Source organism: Agrilus planipennis, unplaced genomic scaffold, assembly GCF_000699045.2.
Source record: "Agrilus planipennis isolate EAB-ADULT unplaced genomic scaffold, Apla_2.0 scaffold201, whole genome shotgun sequence".
NCBI lineage: Eukaryota > Metazoa > Arthropoda > Insecta > Coleoptera > Buprestidae > Agrilus > Agrilus planipennis.
The window spans coordinates 353,563-373,883 of record NW_020439103.1 but is presented as its reverse complement, the minus strand read 5'-3'; the positions used below and the strand labels follow the sequence as shown (position 1 = coordinate 373,883).

The 20,321-nt window shown below is 37.1% G+C and overlaps 1 long non-coding RNA gene across 2 annotated transcripts; it reads right to left on the bottom strand.

The window, feature by feature from the left end:
- Nucleotides 1–790: 790 nt before the first annotated feature.
- Nucleotides 791–3,385, bottom strand: LOC108740612. Of its 2 annotated transcripts, none has more exons than XR_001938373.1 (3): nt 3,320–3,385; nt 2,401–2,593; nt 791–909 (listed from the first exon to the last, which is right to left on the bottom strand). It is a non-coding gene; the product is annotated as an uncharacterized LOC108740612 (long non-coding RNA). The 2 variants fall into 2 exon arrangements; XR_001938372.1 differs by having other exon boundaries at nt 2,528–2,593.
- Between the last annotated feature and the right edge of the window lie 16,936 nt (nt 3,386–20,321).

The following is a 20,321-nucleotide window of genomic DNA, read 5'->3' as shown; positions in this document are numbered from 1 at the left end:
CTTTACGAAATAATAGGATTGATTAAGTAGGTATTTATGTATATAATTACTAATCAGTCTACCAAATAGAGCATTCGTCCCTTGCTGTTTAAACATCCATTGTCCTTATTTCTGAAAGTAATTATGATGACAAAATTGCACATGTGTTATTTATTAAATTGAAAAACTACAAAAAGGAGTTTGTTACAGTTTTTTTAATGATTTTTTGGAACAATTCATAAAAATTGTTTACTTATATATAAATAGTATTTACTGATTATCAGAATGGAAGTAAACTGCCTTATTCTTAAAATTTATTTATTAATTAGTAATGTGTTGTGCTTTAAAAAAATATTAATTGCAGTTCTATATTTCAAGGATTCACATTTAATTTTTAAGAATTTAAATGATTTATTGTTATGTAAGTAACTAAATTTATCAATTAGAAAAGGACACAAAGCTGTGTAACTATTTTGTGTATAAAATATTTTATAATAAGGACGCATATATTACTAGTTTTTCTATGAAAGGTTAAACAAAACAAAATTACATTTTAATTCGGCTGTAACATTAATAAATAGACATTAATGGGATTATTGTATCAAATTAGCATAAGTCGCTAATCGATGACGCCTTGAGGTTACTTTGCAAGTAGAGTAATATGCTTGTGTAACAGGGTTTATGAATAGATCAATACGTTGTTTCAAAATGAATAGATTTTACCGAAAGAAAGTTTTTCTTCTGTTTCCTTTGCTAGCGAAATGCGTGAAAGTTTAAATAGCTTATTGATGTGTAGGTAAATGAGAAGACAAGCAGTAAAATTTTTTATTTAGCAAAGTACATTCATACTAATTATTTATAATTGTGAACACCATTTATCACTTAACGCTGTAAAGTTTTTGCCTTAATCGATCCCCAACTTGACTGAATCTGAAACATACCTAATTAAAGTATGTAAAACATTTATGGTTCTTATAATAAAAGCACGTTAGCACTTGGACTGAAATTATGTTATTAATAATAATAATAATTTGGTTAGTAGTTCTACAATTCTAAAATTGTTATTACTCTGAAAATCAATATAAGGTACACGTTAATCCTTATTTTAATCCATGTCCTTATGCATTTTTCGTTCCTTTACTTAAGAAGGAAAATTTTTTCAATAATTTTACTGAAAATGGCAACAGTTTTGATTGAATAGTTCTTTTAATGAGATTTTTTGTTTAATTATCGTATTTGTGATCGACAGATCGACAGTGAAGTTTGACATTTAATTTCGATTGGATTTATGTCCAATAAGTAGTTCAATGTTACTAGTAGATACGTCCATCACAAAAGAAGAAAAGCGATCTCATGTCGAAGTTTCCAACTTAATTAAAGTTAATTGCTCTTCATGAGTTGCTCGTGCTGAAAAGTAGAGATGATTTAGAAAGTCTTTGATGTGCTAAAGTTGGCCCCGTTCTCACCGTCCTCCTTTTAAATTTAGCTTCTGAACAAAATTCACGACCTCCACTGATTACGAAGTTTGGAAAATTTTCTTATCGAGAATTACGATCTTAAAATATCTAGATGTTGTTTCATTTTATATATACAAAAATAGTGCAATAGAAGAAGTCAATCTAATTAGGGATCGTAGGCATACTTTACACATTGCATTGAACGGTGGGCTTCTGAAGACTGTTAAAATGAGTTCTTTTGGACATATCCACCAGAGGTTACACGTGAAGCGTAACGCTGTGACGCGTGACGTTACATTTTTTCAGTAAATTTCTCTCCTAGCGTTGATAAAGTTTCACTTCAAAAGATACATTATTTGTGCGACTATATATTCAATAATTAACTGTTGCAACAATGAGAGAAAATTAACTTTGATTTTAAAACAATATTCTTGTGAGTATATAAGAAATATTACGTATCTTATTAATGAGTTTATAGTTATAAGTTCAACAGAAGGTCTGTGGACCTAAATCTAATAAGGAGATATATAATTTTACATGTGGCCCACAGAGTTGTGGTTTATTTCCAAAATGACCCGTAAGATCATTTGGGTTGACCACCCTTCTTTTAAATGATTTCGATTAATCGGATGTTTTACCCGACTTGTCAAAACTGAACTGCAGCTAATATCAGATGATGGCGATGTAATAGTCAGATATTTATTCAAAAATTGGAGTCGCAACGTCGAGTTTTTAATTGTATTAATTCAGTTTGGTCAACTTTTTTGAATTTTGATTCAACCAATTAACTCCTTTTATTTACCTTTTTCATTTTTATTGGCCTACTTTTACGTACGACACTTGGTCCTTGATTGGCCGAATTGTTTCTTTTGTTTCGCAATCATTTTCGGAAAGCAGACGTAAAATTCGAGTGGTGTTTGTTTACTAAGTTTAATTAGAAGCTGTTTGCTGCCATATAACCTACCTGCTCTCTTCGCTGCCCGGTTTCTCACGTAAAACTTTTATTGCGGTTCTGTAATTTCGTTCTGTTGTTTGAAGGCTATGGTCACAACGCCAAGGGTTGTTTTACCAAGCTATACACACGTACTCACCTACTAGACGGCACCCTGTTCTCTCGTTCTTTTATTTGTTTCATCGTTCAGCTGTCGAAAACAAAACTACAAACAACATTTCAATTGAATTGAGGAAAATTAATCAAAACAGATCTTTTAATTCGAGAACTTTAATAGCCGGAAAGGACAAATGTTCGCACTTGTTTATATTATTTTTGATTCCGAAATAATGGATGTTTAAAGGCTTTAATTATTATTGTGGCATAGGNACTCTGGGTATTATTTTCTGAATAATTCCTTTGTTTGGAAGATCGCTTAAATCAGATTTGGAAATGCAGGTGATACCATTGAATTGGGAATATTTAACTGCTTGATCCTAGGAAGGTTTTTAACTGAATGTAGATGTTAAAAGTTGTGTGTTCTTCTTGTTTGGAATAGATGTATTTTATCGTTGATTTCGACAGTATAGTATTTGTGAATGTACACCTCTTGAATATTTGCAGTTCGAAGTGGTTCGTTCGTAAGTACATTTTGAATTTATGAGTTTAAAGCATTCTTATTTAGAATCTCGCATCTTGCTTGCTTACCTATTCCCGATCGGTTCAGATCATATACGTCAACTATAAAATACTCCTCTTTATAAATATGAAGGAAACTCTCATTTTTATTTGCTTGTATCTACCTTAAGTTTCCATATTCCGGAAGACATATATAAGACGGGATAATTCTTGTTTACTTTTATTAGTATCTCGAAATAAATGTAGAAGGCATTCCTTACAAACTGCTCATCAAAAGCTGAAAAATTTAAAAAGAGATAATACTTTTGCATACGTAACTGTCTGTGGACAGAGGATAAACTCCGAAGAACGTTTTCTCTGTTACAGATCTGCCTTTGTACTGCCACTAGAATTCGCATTTGGGCGAGATGGCAGAAACGCTTGCGTAGTGTAACATTATTGTGAAAGCGAGCTATTTTCAGGATCAAAGAGGACGTTTGCTTCTGAACGACGAACGCCAATCTATCTTTAATTTTATCCTTTCTTTCGGCCGATATCGGTGATTATTTTATATAACCATTGACTGTAACCTGTCCAAATTCGGATGGTATCTTTGTCGGGGGTGCATACCACTTGAAATCATTTCGGCTATAACGTTACCTGTGGTGTGCGGTTGCTATAAAAGGTTGTAAAGATATCAACGGACTTTAAAGTACAGGGTTTGTCCGGAAAGTAATAGGTCTGAGTCGATTTAAAAAAATTTGTTAAGCCAATCGTTACAATTCTTTAAAAACTTTCAAAATAGGCTCCTTCTGCGTCGATGCAGCACTGCCAGCGCTATTTCCAAGCATTGAAGGCGTCACGGAAGCCATTCTCCGGAATAGCCTCAAGAGCCGCGGTGCATGGTGCTTGGATCCCCTCAGTCGTCACAAAAGGTTTACCTTTCATCGGCCTTTTCAGGCGAGCAAACAAAAAAAAGTCCGAGAGGGGCACATCTGGGCTGTAGGGCGGCTGCGGAAGCGTTGGGATGCCGGCCTTGGTCAGGTAGCTGTCCACAAGAAAGGCGATGTGAGCCGGGGCGTTGTCGCGGTGCAACCTCCAGTCGGTTGCGATGTCTTGTAGGACCCGATTGATCCTTCGTTTGAGTCTTTTAAGCACTTCCACGTAAAACTTGGCGTTGACGGTTTGACCAGGAGGAACAAATTCATGGTAGACGATGCCTTTCATGTCAGAAAAGACAATGAGCATCGTTTTCACTTTGGATTTGCTCATTCTTCCCTTTTTTGGGAGACGAGATACGGCGTGTGCCACTCGGGAAGATTGCCTCTTCGTCTCGGGATCACACTCAAAGATTCATGACTCGTCACCTGTGATTACGTTATTCAAAAATTAGGGGTCACTTTCACACATGTTTAAATTTTCTTGGCACACTTTCACTCGCCGCAATTTCTGGTTGTCAGTGAGCTCTTTTGGGACTATCTTCGGGCACACCTTGCGCATGTTCAAATGCTTCGTCACAATGTCATGAACCACAGATTTTGGTAAATTTAATTTCTGGGCAATTAAACGAATACTTAGTCGACGGTCTGAGTTCAGAACTTCGCGCACACGAGTCACATTGTTGGTGTTTGTCGAAGATCTTCCAGCACGGTCTTCATCGGCGACTTCTTCCTGGCACTCTGAAAAGGCCTGGTGCCACCGAAACACACCACTTCTTGCAAAAGCAACATCTGGGTAAGCCTGCTTGATCATATCAAACGTCTCTGTCGCAGATTTACCGAGTTTCACACAGAATTTAATCGCGTACCTCTGCTCTAACGAACGCTTCATTTTCGGCTTGCGCCACTCATAGCAACACATGAAACGAAAAAGCCTGTCCTGAATGCCCTCTACCGAATCCAGTCGGTGCGCGCACGCTCCGAAGTACAGTCGCGGCGGAAATCAGTCCTATTACTTTCCGGACAAACCCTGTATATCTTTGAGGTTTCTATACCTATTAGTACATAGGTATTCTTTCGTTTTCTTTGCGACGGTTAAGTACGAAATAGATATGCTCTAATGTTGGCGGTCGCTACTGTCGCTAATTGGAATTAATTCGCACCTCGACCAGTAGGGGCAACACTGCATAGCAATATTATTTAAATTGTTTAAATGATATTTAAAGGTATATCATAGCTAATAGAGAAATAGGGGTAGGTCAGAAATTACCTATGGTAGATATAAAATAAAGGATATTAGGTTTATTGAAAATGTTCCCCTTAATTTGAAATTCTTTTTAGGAATCGACCTGCTACATATTGTCTTTTGATTATCGTTATAAAATAAATCATTTTATATACAAAATTTATTAGAATGATTCTATTTATAAATATAACTCTCAAAGCATCTTTGGAAGTACAACTTCCTGTTGAAATCTCATAATACTTATGCTGTTTTATAAATCTTATGTATTACTATCACTTATTGTTGACTGAAACTCTGGGTATTATTTTCTGAATAATTCCTTTGTTTGGAAGATCGCTTAAATCAGATTTGGAAATGCAGGTGATACCATTGAATTGGGAATATTTAACTGCTTGATCCTAGGAAGGTTTTTAACTGAATGTAGATGTTAAAAGTTGTGTGTTCTTCTTGTTTGGAATAGATGTATTTTATCGTTGATTTCGACAGTATAGTATTTGTGAATGTACACCTCTTGAATATTTGCAGTTCGAAGTGGTTCGTTCGTAAGTACATTTTGAATTTATGAGTTTAAAGCATTCTTATTTAGAATCTCGCATCTTGCTTGCTTACCTATTCCCGATCGGTTCAGATCATATACGTCAACTATAAAATACTCCTCTTTATAAATATGAAGGAAACTCTCATTTTTATTTGCTTGTATCTACCTTAAGTTTTCATATTCCGGAAGACATATATAAGACGGGATAATTCTTGTTTACTTTTATTAGTATCTCGAAATAAATGTAGAAGGCATTCCTTACAAACTGCTCATCAAAAGCTGAAAAATTTAAAAAGAGATAATACTTTTGCATCAAATAAACTAATCAATTATATAACTAATAAATACACTACGTATAATCAGTTATAAAATTAAGATTTTATTATAAAGCCGATCGCCAGCATGCCAATGAGTTACACTGTCATTAAAGTTACTACGTGTGCGGAGTACGGATAGCCAATAGAATCTAGGCACCTTCTAACAGGGTCGGTCGGCTTCAGGATTTTCGTTCTTAGGGTTTCCTTCCTCAAAAAGATTATCCGTCCTCCTTGACGGCTTTGTTGCAATGTTGTTCTTGATTCCATTTGTGTAAAATACATAACAGTTGGAACTGTTAGAAGGTGTAGAAATTTTTACTATTATTTTCTATCAAATATTCGTAAGGGTTTCAATTTGGGTTTCTCATTTATGCTTTTAGTTAAATTGGATAAGATGATCGTAAATTTTTACATGAGAGGTAATTTTCCCGACCAGTTGAAGACGTAATACCGGAACAAGTTTAATCCGCGTAAGTTTCTAAATCCATTACAAGTCCAATTCACCGATTCTCATTGTTATTACACGTGATAGGGGTTCCCGATGGTAAAATAAATAAATGTAAAAGCCAAAACGGCTTTTGTTGAGCAAATACTATGCAAACGATTCAAGAGTTGGAATAAATTTCAATCTTTGTGCTGAGTTTAAACTTGCTAGCTAGCACACAACTTTTCGATTGTAATAAAATCTCGACAATCCGGGAACAACTGCTTAAAAAGTTCCAGAGTTGTACAACTTGCGCGAGCATAGTTTCTCTCTGTATTAAAATGTTGTTTTCGTCCCGGAACTTTCGAAAGTGCCTCTTCACCTGAACTTAGTCGGAACACGCGTAGTTGAAACCGTTTTCAATGGTAATGCACTGACTCCGACGCTGGTCGTGCCCGTTTCCTGATTCTACTGCAGGATTTCTTAGGATTTTAATCGACCGCGATCACCAGTAATTTTGGTACACACATGGCAAACTCTTAAAATGAACATATTTGTATAAGAAGTAAACATTAGGAAGGGAGTCAGACAGGGATTCACCCTTTCACTACTACTTTTTAATCTATACATCGAAGACACGATCAACATCATTAAAAACAGTACAACTGTAGGGATAGATATACAGGGGCAAAAGATTAGTATGTTTAGATTTGCAGATGATATAACAGCGTTAGCATCTAGCAAGGAGGAGTTAGAGATAACTTTAAATAAAATGGAAGCGGTATTAACAAAACAAGCACCATCATCATCATCAACATCATAGGGTCGTCAGTCCTACGACTAGTTGGACACGTACGTCCACTCTTTCCTATCCTGGGCTAAACTTCGCATTTCCCTAAAACTAGAACAACCCACATCCTTAACTATTTGTGAAGAGTAATCTAACCAAGGTCTACCTCTACCCCTCCTAACTCCTGTTTTTGCCTCTAATACGTCTCTGGCTAGACCTTCATGCCTGAGAAGGTGTCCTACCAACCTATCTCGCCTATTTTTTATTGAGTTCCATAGAGTCCTCTGTTCTCCCATTCCTTCTAATACCTCTTCATTTCTAACCTTTTCTATCCACGTTACCCTCATCATCCGCCTATAACACCAGATTTCGAAAGCTTCTAACCTTTTCTTTTCCGCCGCGCCTACTGTCCAAGTTTCGCACCCGTACAACGCCGTGCTCCAAACATACACCTTTAACAACGTTTTTCGAATTTCTAAATTAGCCGTTCGCGAGCATAGAAATGACTTCGTTTTATTAAAGGCGACACGACCCTGCGCTATCCTCTGCTTTATATGCCTACTACTCCTTCCATTCTGACTTATCTGTCTTTTTCCCTACTTTTTCTCCTCTTTCATACCGGTATTTTTGTTTCATACCTAAGAAGGTGTCCTACCAACCTTTCTCACCTATTTTTTATTGACTTAAAACAAGTACCGTATGATAATAAATAAAGAGAAAGGAAAAATAGGGAAAATAATTTTCAAAATATTTTTACTAATTTCAGGTTGGAAATGGTAGAACTCCTAAATCGTAAAAACAAACACGAAGATATTTCACAATCTTTTTGTAGACTTAATTCAGCGTAAGACAACAACAAACATTTAATAATTAATCCATAAAGATGAATCTTTTCCAGGTTTTGTTTGGCCTTTGTTAATGCTTTTTTTCTCCGACCCACACCAGGTGGTTTTGATATATTGCTACAATTCAATGTTATTTACTGTTTTGTTGAGTTATGTTACCGATTTGATTGCTTAAATGGACATTTTGTTTTTCTATTATTTGCTAAATTCTTCAAGTTACAAATTTTTCGGTTAATTATTTCTTAAGATTAATGCGATTTTTAATTACTAATAAGGACTATGGTATACATTTGCGAAACTTGTTTTGCGATTAAGGAGCTCAAAGGATAAAATCGTTGCAAAATTCAGCGTGCAGGTGAGTGATAAATGGTATCAAACTGAACAGTGACCAGGAAGGACTTTGCTTGCAGCAAAGGAAGTTTAAATCTGCAATTTCCCGTTCCTCACGTGTCATGATTCCACCAGTTTAAAGAAATAGCAGTTACAATCGTAAAAGGAAAGATAAAATAGCAGTCGCTCTGTTCGACCGGAAAATATTACGTGCGGCGAAGCAGTAAATTATCACACCTTTTGCAAAAATATCTTCTCCCCTCCTTATATTCAGCCCTTTGAACTGGCGCTGGCGTCTGGTAATTCATGCATAAAGTATTTTCTAGAATATCCTCCCACTTTCCAACTACTGCGCTTCCGCTTTTTGATACCTTCAATTCTAATATCACCGTACGTATGCCATTTTATCACTCTAATAGCACTACTGCAAGAGTCACATACAAATTGGGCCCGTCAGAAAATTAAGGTGGCGTGCCTAATAACAGGGTGCAACTGACTGTGCCACGTCTTCTTTTTGCGGATGTCCAGGACGAAACATCGGCAACAATTGAGATGGCACGATACAAAATTGGAAACATAGAATTCTAAATTAATAGTTTTGTACAAGCAAGATTGTGATACACTTTTGTGATTAGATCATTGCTCAGTAATTGGGAAGACATCGCACATATTTCCGGCCCATCAGCAACAGGTGTGATAATTTTTTGCGCTGGTTCACGTTCTTCTGTGATTTTCTTGTGTCATTGTGGAAAATACTGGAGCAGTATTTCTGGTCCACCTGCAACAGGTGTGATTATTTTCTGTCTTGCTTCATGTTCTTCTTTGGTTTTCTTGGGCCATTTTGAAAGATACTGGAGCAGTATTTCCGGCCAACCTGCAACAGGTGTGATATTTTTTGCCTTGGTTCACGTTCTTCTGTAATTTTCTTGTGTCATTGTGGAAAATACTGGAGCAGTATTTCTGGTCCACCTGCAACAGGTGTGATTATTTTCTGTCTTGCTTCATGTTCTTCTTTGGTTTTCTTGGGCCATTTTGAAAGATACTGGAGCAGTATTTCCGGCCAACCTGCAACAGGTGTGATATTTTTTGCCTTGGTTCACGTTCTTCTGTAATTTTCTTGTGTCATTGTGGAAAATACTGGAGCAGTATTTCTGGTCCACCTGCAACAGGTGTGATTATTTTCTGTCTTGCTTCATGTTCTTCTTTGGTTTTCTTGGGCCATTTTGAAAGATACTGGAGCAGTATTTCCGGCCAACCTGCAACAGGTGTGATATTTTTTGCCTTGGTTCACGTTCTTCTGTAATTTTCTTGTGTCATTGTGGAAAATACTGGAGCAGTATTTCTGGTCCACCTGCAACAGGTGTGATTATTTTCTGTCTTGCTTCATGTTCTTCTTTGGTTTTCTTGGGCCATTTTGAAAGATACTGGAGCAGTATTTCCGGCCAACCTNGTTGTCAAAATTTGTTTATATTTGACAACAGTCACGCTAAATTTTAATTAATAAACCGGCAGTATAAATTAATTAATAAGTAAAAGGAAATGACTTACGTAACTGTCTGTGGACAGAGGATAAACTCCGAAGAACGTTTTCTCTGTTACAGATCTGCCTTTGTACTGCCACTAGAATTCGCATTTGGGCGAGATGGCAGAAACGCTTGCGTAGTGTAACATTATTGTGAAAGCGAGCTATTTTCAGGATCAAAGAGGACGTTTGCTTCTGAACGACCAATCTATCTTTAATTTTATCCTTTCTTTCGGCCGATATCGGTGATTATTTTATATAACCATTGACTGTAACCTGTCCAAATTCGGATGGTATCTTTGTCGGGGGTGCATACCACTTGAAATCATTTCGGCTATAACGTTACCTGTGGTGTGCGGTTGCTATAAAAGGTTGTAAAGATATCAACGGACTTTAAAGTACAGGGTTTGTCCGGAAAGTAATAGGTCTGAGTCGATTTAAAAAAATTTGTTAAGCCAATCGTTACAATTCTTTAAAAACTTTCAAAATAGGCTCCTTCTGCGTCGATGCAGCACTGCCAGCGCTATTTCCAAGCATTGAAGGCGTCACGGAAGCCATTCTCCGGAATAGCCTCAAGAGCCGCGGTGCATGGTGCTTGGATCCCCTCAGTCGTCACAAAAGGTTTACCTTTCATCGGCCTTTTCAGGCGAGCAAACAAAAAAAAGTCCGAGAGGGGCACATCTGGGCTGTAGGGCGGCTGCGGAAGCGTTGGGATGCCGGCCTTGGTCAGGTAGCTGTCCACAAGAAAGGCGATGTGAGCCGGGGCGTTGTCGCGGTGCAACCTCCAGTCGGTTGCGATGTCTTGTAGGACCCGATTGATCCTTCGTTTGAGTCTTTTAAGCACTTCCACGTAAAACTTGGCGTTGACGGTTTGACCAGGAGGAACAAATTCATGGTAGACGATGCCTTTCATGTCAGAAAAGACAATGAGCATCGTTTTCACTTTGGATTTGCTCATTCTTCCCTTTTTTGGGAGACGAGATACGGCGTGTGCCACTCGGGAAGATTGCCTCTTCGTCTCGGGATCACACTCAAAGATTCATGACTCGTCACCTGTGATTACGTTATTCAAAAATTAGGGGTCACTTTCACACATGTTTAAATTTTCTTGGCACACTTTCACTCGCCGCAATTTCTGGTTGTCAGTGAGCTCTTTTGGGACTATCTTCGGGCACACCTTGCGCATGTTCAAATGCTTCGTCACAATGTCATGAACCACAGATTTTGGTAAATTTAATTTCTGGGCAATTAAACGAATACTTAGTCGACGGTCTGAGTTCAGAACTTCGCGCACACGAGTCACATTGTTGGTGTTTGTCGAAGATCTTCCAGCACGGTCTTCATCGGCGACTTCTTCCTGGCACTCTGAAAAGGCCTGGTGCCACCGAAACACACCACTTCTTGCAAAAGCAACATCTGGGTAAGCCTGCTTGATCATATCAAACGTCTCTGTCGCAGATTTACCGAGTTTCACACAGAATTTAATCGCGTACCTCTGCTCTAACGAACGCTTCATTTTCGGCTTGCGCCACTCATAGCAACACATGAAACGAAAAAGCCTGTCCTGAATGCCCTCTACCGAATCCAGTCGGTGCGCGCACGCTCCGAAGTACAGTCGCGGCGGAAATCAGTCCTATTACTTTCCGGACAAACCCTGTATATCTTTGAGGTTTCTATACCTATTAGTACATAGGTATTCTTTCGTTTTCTTTGTGACGGTTAAGTACGAAATAGATATGCTCTAATGTTGGCGGTCGCTACTGTCGCTAATTGGAATTAATTCGCACCTCGACCAGTAGGGGCAACACTGCATAGCAATATTATTTAAATTGTTTAAATGATATTTAAAGGTATATCATAGCTAATAGAGAAATAGGGGTAGGTCAGAAATTACCTATGGTAGATATAAAATAAAGGATATTAGGTTTATTAAAAATGTTCCCCTTAATTTGAAATTCTTTTTAGGAATCGACCTGCTACATATTGTCTTTTGATTATCGTTATAAAATAAATCATTTTATATACAAAATTTATTAGAATGATTCTATTTATAAATATAACTCTCAAAGCATCTTTGGAAGTACAACTTCCTGTTGAAATCTCATAATACTTATGCTGTTTTATAAATCTTATGTATTACTATCACTTATTGTTGACTGAAACTCTGGGTATTATTTTCTGAATAATTCCTTTGTTTGGAAGATCGCTTAAATCAGATTTGGAAATGCAGGTGATACCATTGAATTGGGAATATTTAACTGCTTGATCCTAGGAAGGTTTTTAACTGAATGTAGATGTTAAAAGTTGTGTGTTCTTCTTGTTTGGAATAGATGTATTTTATCGTTGATTTCGACAGTATAGTATTTGTGAATGTACACCTCTTGAATATTTGCAGTTCGAAGTGGTTCGTTCGTAAGTACATTTTGAATTTATGAGTTTAAAGCATTCTTATTTAGAATCTCGCATCTTGCTTGCTTACCTATTCCCGATCGGTTCAGATCATATACGTCAACTATAAAATACTCCTCTTTATAAATATGAAGGAAACTCTCATTTTTATTTGCTTGTATCTACCTTAAGTTTTCATATTCCGGAAGACATATATAAGACGGGATAATTCTTGTTTACTTTTATTAGTATCTCGAAATAAATGTAGAAGGCATTCCTTACAAACTGCTCATCAAAAGCTGAAAAATTTAAAAAGAGATAATACTTTTGCATCAAATAAACTAATCAATTATATAACTAATAAATACACTACGTATAATCAGTTATAAAATTAAGATTTTATTATAAAGCCGATCGCCAGCATGCCAATGAGTTACACTGTCATTAAAGTTACTACGTGTGCGGAGTACGGATAGCCAATAGAATCTAGGCACCTTCTAACAGGGTCGGTCGGCTTCAGGATTTTCGTTCTTAGGGTTTCCTTCCTCAAAAAGATTATCCGTCCTCCTTGACGGCTTTGTTGCAATGTTGTTCTTGATTCCATTTGTGTAAAATACATAACAGTTGGAACTGTTAGAAGGTGTAGAAATTTTTACTATTATTTTCTATCAAATATTCGTAAGGGTTTCAATTTGGGTTTCTCATTTATGCTTTTAGTTAAATTGGATAAGATGATCGTAAATTTTTACATGAGAGGTAATTTTCCCGACCAGTTGAAGACGTAATACCGGAACAAGTTTAATCCGCGTAAGTTTCTAAATCCATTACAAGTCCAATTCACCGATTCTCATTGTTATTACACGTGATAGGGGTTCCCGATGGTAAAATAAATAAATGTAAAAGCCAAAACGGCTTTTGTTGAGCAAATACTATGCAAACGATTCAAGAGTTGGAATAAATTTCAATCTTTGTGCTGAGTTTAAACTTGCTAGCTAGCACACAACTTTTCGATTGTAATAAAATCTCGACAATCCGGGAACAACTGCTTAAAAAGTTCCAGAGTTGTACAACTTGCGCGAGCATAGTTTCTCTCTGTATTAAAATGTTGTTTTCGTCCCGGAACTTTCGAAAGTGCCTCTTCACCTGAACTTAGTCGGAACACGCGTAGTTGAAACCGTTTTCAATGGTAATGCACTGACTCCGACGCTGGTCGTGCCCGTTTCCTGATTCTACTGCAGGATTTCTTAGGATTTTAATCGACCGCGATCACCAGTAATTTTGGTACACACATGGCAAACTCTTAAAATGAACATATTTGTATAAGAAGTAAACATTAGGAAGGGAGTCAGACAGGGATTCACCCTGTCACTACTACTTTTTAATCTATACATCGAAGACACGATCAACATCATTAAAAACAGTACAACTGTAGGGATAGATATACAGGGGCAAAAGATTAGTATGTTTAGATTTGCAGATGATATAACAGCGTTAGCATCTAGCAAGGAGGAGTTAGAGATAACTTTAAATAAAATGGAAGCGGTATTAACAAAACAAGCACCATCATCATCATCAACATCATAGGGTCGTCAGTCCTACGACTAGTTGGACACGTACGTCCACTCTTTCCTATCCTGGGCTAAACTTCGCATTTCCCTAAAACTAGAACAACCCACATCCTTAACTATTTGTGAAGAGTAATCTAACCAAGGTCTACCTCTACCCCTCCTAACTCCTGTTTTTGCCTCTAATACGTCTCTGGCTAGACCTTCATGCCTGAGAAGGTGTCCTACCAACCTATCTCGCCTATTTTTTATTGAGTTCCATAGAGTCCTCTGTTCTCCTATTCTTTCCAATACCTCTTCATTTCTAACCTTTTCTACCCACGATATCCTCATCATCCGCCTATAACACCACATTTCGAACGCTTCTAACCTTTTCTTTTCCGCCGCTCCCACTGTCCATGTTTCGCACCCGTACAACGCCGTGCTCCAAACATACACCTTTAACAACGTTTTTCGAATTTCTAAATTAGCCGTTCGCGAGTATAGAAGTGACTTCGTTTTATTAAAGGCGACACGACCCTGCGCTATCCTCTGCTTTATATGCCTACTACTCCTTCCATTCTGACTTATCTGTCTTTTTCCCTACTTTTTCTCCTCTTTCATACCGGTATTTTTGTTTCATACCTAAGAAGGTGTCCTACCAACCTTTCTCGCCTATTTTTTATTGACTTAAAACAAGTACCGTATGATAATAAATAAAGAGAAAGGAAAAATAGGGAAAATAATTTTCAAAATATTTTTACTAATTTCAGGTTGGAAATGGTAGAACTCCTAAATCGTAAAAACAAACACGAAGATATTTCACAATCTTTTTGTAGACTTAATTCAGCGTAAGACAACAACAAACATTTAATAATTAATCCATAAAGATGAATCTTTTCCAGGTTTTGTTTGGCCTTTGTTAATGCTTTTTTTCTCCGACCCACACCAGGTGGTTTTGATATATTGCTACAATTCAATGTTATTTACTGTTTTGTTGAGTTATGTTACCGATTTGATTGCTTAAATGGACATTTTGTTTTTCTATTATTTGCTAAATTCTTCAAGTTACAAATTTTTCGGTTAATTATTTCTTAAGATTAATGCGATTTTTAATTACTAATAAGGACTATGGTATACATTTGCGAAACTTGTTTTGCGATTAAGGAGCTCAAAGGATAAAATCGTTGCAAAATTCAGCGTGCAGGTGAGTGATAAATGGTATCAAACTGAACAGTGACCAGGAAGGACTTTGCTTGCAGCAAAGGAAGTTTAAATCTGCAATTTCCCGTTCCTCACGTGTCATGATTCCACCAGTTTAAAGAAATAGCAGTTACAATCGTAAAAGGAAAGATAAAATAGCAGTCGCTCTGTTCGACCGGAAAATATTACGTGCGGCGAAGCAGTAAATTATCACACCTTTTGCAAAAATATCTTCTCCCCTCCTTATATTCAGCCCTTTGAACTGGCGCTGGCGTCTGGTAATTCATGCATAAAGTATTTTCTAGAATATCCTCCCACTTTCCAACTACTGCGCTTCCGCTTTTTGATACCTTCAATTCTAATATCACCGTACGTATGCCATTTTATCACTCTAATAGCACTACTGCAAGAGTCACATACAAATTGGGCCCGTCAGAAAATTAAGGTGGCGTGCCTAATAACAGGGTGCAACTGACTGTGCCACGTCTTCTTTTTGCGGATGTCCAGGACGAAACATCGGCAACAATTGAGATGGCACGATACAAAATTGGAAACATAGAATTCTAAATTAATAGTTTTGTACAAGCAAGATTGTGATACACTTTTGTGATTAGATCATTGCTCAGTAATTGGGAAGACATCGCACATATTTCCGGCCCATCAGCAACAGGTGTGATAATTTTTTGCGCTGGTTCACGTTCTTCTGTGATTTTCTTGTGTCATTGTGGAAAATACTGGAGCAGTATTTCTGGTCCACCTGCAACAGGTGTGATTATTTTCTGTCTTGCTTCATGTTCTTCTTTGGTTTTCTTGGGCCATTTTGAAAGATACTGGAGCAGTATTTCCGGCCAACCTGCAACAGGTGTGATATTTTTTGCCTTGGTTCACGTTCTTCTGTAATTTTCTTGTGTCATTGTGGAAAATACTGGAGCAGTATTTCTGGTCCACCTGCAACAGGTGTGATTATTTTCTGTCTTGCTTCATGTTCTTCTTTGGTTTTCTTGGGCCATTTTGAAAGATACTGGAGCAGTATTTCCGGCCAACCTGCAACAGGTGTGATATTTTTTGCCTTGGTTCACGTTCTTCTGTGATTTTCTTGTGTCATTGTGGAAAATACTGGAGCAGTATTTCCGGCCTATCTGCAACAGGTGTGATAATTTTCTGCAAAAGTTCACGTTCTTCTCTGGTTTTCTTGGTCCATTTTAGAAAATCCTGGAGCAGTATTTCTGGTCCGCCTGCAACAGGAGTGATTATCTTCTGACCTGCTTCACGTTCTTCTTTCGTTTTCTTGTGCTATTTTGGAAAATACCGGAGTAGTAATATTCCACAGATATCACCTTCTTTTCTGTCATCTGGCGTTTGTTTCTTCTCAGCTACTACCCACCCATTTCCACCCAATTCCAAAGGAAGTTGAATAGGACCTTCTCCCTTCTTTCTGATTTTTCTGGCCTTATTTTTTTATGGTACTTACCATACCTCAATTTGAGATGGAAGAGAGAACTGCACACCATCGTAAACTTTATCTTCCCCGTAACAAAATGAAGTTTGAAATTTAGTGTGTGGTTTTCCGGTGTTGCAGATCGCCAACTTTTAACAGACGCATTAAAATTAACCATCCAACCAGCAAGGCGTTTTCAATATATGTATGGGTAAATTAAATTAGTTAATCTAAAATCAGTGTAATGAACGCATTAACTGACTGGAAAGTTCCTAACTGATACTATCGATTGCTTTTTAAGAATTGTTAATTTTTTTAAATTTTCTCCGACTTGTACGAATGTTCTTTAGTGTCTGAGAAATTGCATAATACGAAACCAAATTATCGCCAACACAAAATAGAAAGGAAAAGGTTAATGACGGTCCCTTGTTCCGTGTAATAAATTTGCTTTAGTGAGAGGAATACCTTAACGGAAAATTGCCCAAAGGGCCCAGTTGTTCCGTGCATTGATTGTAACTCTCGAAACGGATGTGAGAGAGACTTTACTGACTGACTGGCTGCCTTTATTTTATTCGTACATCTCTACACATAAACCATTTACGTGTTTACTCAATAACCCAAGTGCAAATATGCGAAGTAAAAGTTGAGGGTACTTAGTTCTTGTTTTATTTAAACTGTTTCGACAGTTAGAAAACAAAAAAAATGCAAACTGGCCGTATTTTATGAAACGAATTTAGTTTTTTTATATACCTATATTACATAAAACGCATGCACAAGCCATTCTTTTCTTCAACAGGGCTTTATTGTTGTCAGGATAATTCCCATTAGTAAAAAGAAGAAGCAATTGAAAATTATACTGGATTACAGTTGGACGGAGGAACTATTAGGGTAGATCAATTTGGGTTTAGAAGAAATAGGGGAATACGGGTAACAATAATAGAGAAAACGATAAAAAAGGGAAAGACTGCGTACATATGATTTGTAGATTTAGAAGGTTATTAAGCTAGGGCTGCAAGGTAGAGAAGTACTTATATATATCAGGAAGGGGGTCAGATAGGGATAGGGATTTTAGTCATGAAGGTCTAGTCAGAGACATATCAGAGACAGAAACAGGAGTTTCTGTTTTAGGGAAATGCGAAGATTAGCTTAGGACAGGAAAGAGTGGAGGTGCGTGTCCAACCAGTTTTAAGACTGACGACGTTATGATGATGACAGTTAATGTTCACTTTCGGCTAAAACATAAATTATCCGAGGAAAGAAATTGAACCTGCAAGTCAATTTCTACATTCTTCTCTATTATAAAATTTTAAGAATCCTTCTTGATATCCTATTGAAGTATTAGAATTTTCACTAAGGAATAATTTTGCTCTTTGAAGAATTTCCCGTTATGCAGTTGTTAATACATTAGAAGTTGTTATATATGAATCATATGCATTTCGTACTTGCTTTTGACTCACAAGCATGCAATCTATCGGTAAATTTATCATCTGCAGGTAACTAATCAGCGAATTGTTTGAAAGCTCTCTTCGATATCCGACAAGATAATTAATTAAACATGCCGAATGCAAGTTTCATTAAAAAGTACTTTAGTCTTTAGAAAAGTTCTGAGTCTCTTTCATGTAGAGCTGTTAATTTGTTAGGGAACTTGACGTCGTTGAAAAGTACGGCATGTCACTTCCTATTTCGTTCGGATGCCGCCGTCGACACGGATGGAAGGCGCATTGCTCGACAACAGCAGATGTTGAGCAACGATTTGGAAAGAAATTCCATTATGCAAATGCGACATTGCTACCACCACGGCTTGGCTCGTTTCAGAACCAAGTTCAGTCCTGTGTGTGCCCCTTTGTTATTCTCCTGTTTCTGCCGTGATGTTACGAGAACGGCGCTGCCGCGTTGGACGACAACAATGCGTATGAAGGAAGCAATTTGGACCACTTGTGTTCCCTCTTGAGATCTTATGACGAGATCAGAAATGAAATGGATTATAAACGGTGACATATAACTCAATACTCGTCCGTTATGCGGCCGTTTACAGAACGTGTGTTTCTACCAACGACAGTTTACAATTAAGATGCTTTGAATAAACAGGCATTTATCACCAACATAAACTAATTTAAAAAAAAATACGTGAAAGACCATTGCTTAGCATTCGGGAGGACGCCGATTCGATTCCGGGTCCGTCTGCCTTGGTCCAAGTTTTTCTGTGGTTTCTTTGGATCACTTAGGCAAATGCTGAGGCAGTAATATTCCACAGATAATCATTCACTATCTTCTGTCTTTATTTCGTCCGTCTCATCTTTCTCACCCGAACCACCACCCACCCATTCCCACGATTCCTGAAAGGAGGCTAAAGAGAGCCTTCCGCCCTACCTTCCGGCGTAGTCCGGAGGGACTGCCCGCCCACCAGCATTACTGGCTGGTGGGAATGAAATACCCAAAAGTTTTTTTTTTTAGAGACCTGTCAGAACTTTTGGTGGTTATATTCCCGACTAGAAATTATGAAAGGGTATAACCTCGATTAATACAAGGTCCTGACAAGGACCACACTATGTGGATATGAGTAGGAACGTTGCGATTTTTTTTAAGAAGGACCTTATAAAGAAATAAAAATTAGGACCTAATAGGCAAATTCAAAGAACCCTATCAAAACCTGATTGNCTGATAAGGAAATAAAAATTAGGACCTAATAGGGAAATTTAAAGGACCCTATCAAAACCTGATTGCAAATTTATTATTAAAATAGGGCAGTTTTAAGATAACCATAGATTTATTGATAAAATTTTTCTAACATCAAGGAAAATCCATTTTCTCTTGGATAGTCATCTGATGATATTTAAATTCTGGCCAATCAAGTTTATGAAAAAAAAAAAATAGGAAGAAACAGTAGGTTGTTAAATACAGTTTGTGGTAGATATCGATCTTTGCGTCTCCAACATCGATGCCACTGAAGATGTCTAATACACCAAAATGAAACGTTTGGGATGTGTACTTAAAATAGACTAGGTACTAGGACAACCCAGTCGGAGATTATCTCATAGATTAGCGCTTATCGTGAAAAACTACATTCTATCTACCATTAAAGTACTTCTTTATTAATCGGCGTTTATTTCTTTACATTCAAGTATAAGTAGATTTATTGATCACATTATAGGTATTAATGTTACGTACAAATATGACGTGATCGAATCAATATATCGATTACCAACAGCTCTTGCATAGCCCTTTGTGTAAGCGCCGCAGGCTATGTATAGCCAGTAATCTACAGTTTTTTTACGAAATAGTTCAAAAACCAATAAATCATTCATAAACGACACATATATGCCCGCGTAACAAAAGAACTTCGAGAGCCTTCCAAAGAAATGATAATCAGGAAAATTTTATGATAGTATAAATAAAGTATGTGGAAAGGCTATCAGTACTATGAAGAGTCAAGGCAAATTACAGGCGAATCCAGGGTGATATAAATACAGTGACATAAATAAATACTTACAAATAAGCAAATAATTACTAGAAAATTCCGTACAATAATTATTAGAATTAAATACCGTGAAAATAACCAACTTTAGTTATAGGTTTCTCGTATTATGCGACAGTAATATTGTATTGTTTTTTTTTTTGCCGGTTCTTCTTCTGTTACAGTACGCACATAAAGTGAAAAGTGATCCGACATGTTTAATTGAATTTATCTCTATCAGATTTCAAATATATTTTTGACCTAACATCATATCTTTGACGATGCTTTTCTTGTTTTCTTTATGTCCAGATGCCTATATACCATTGTTCCATATAGCTTATATTGAAGGAAATCAATTA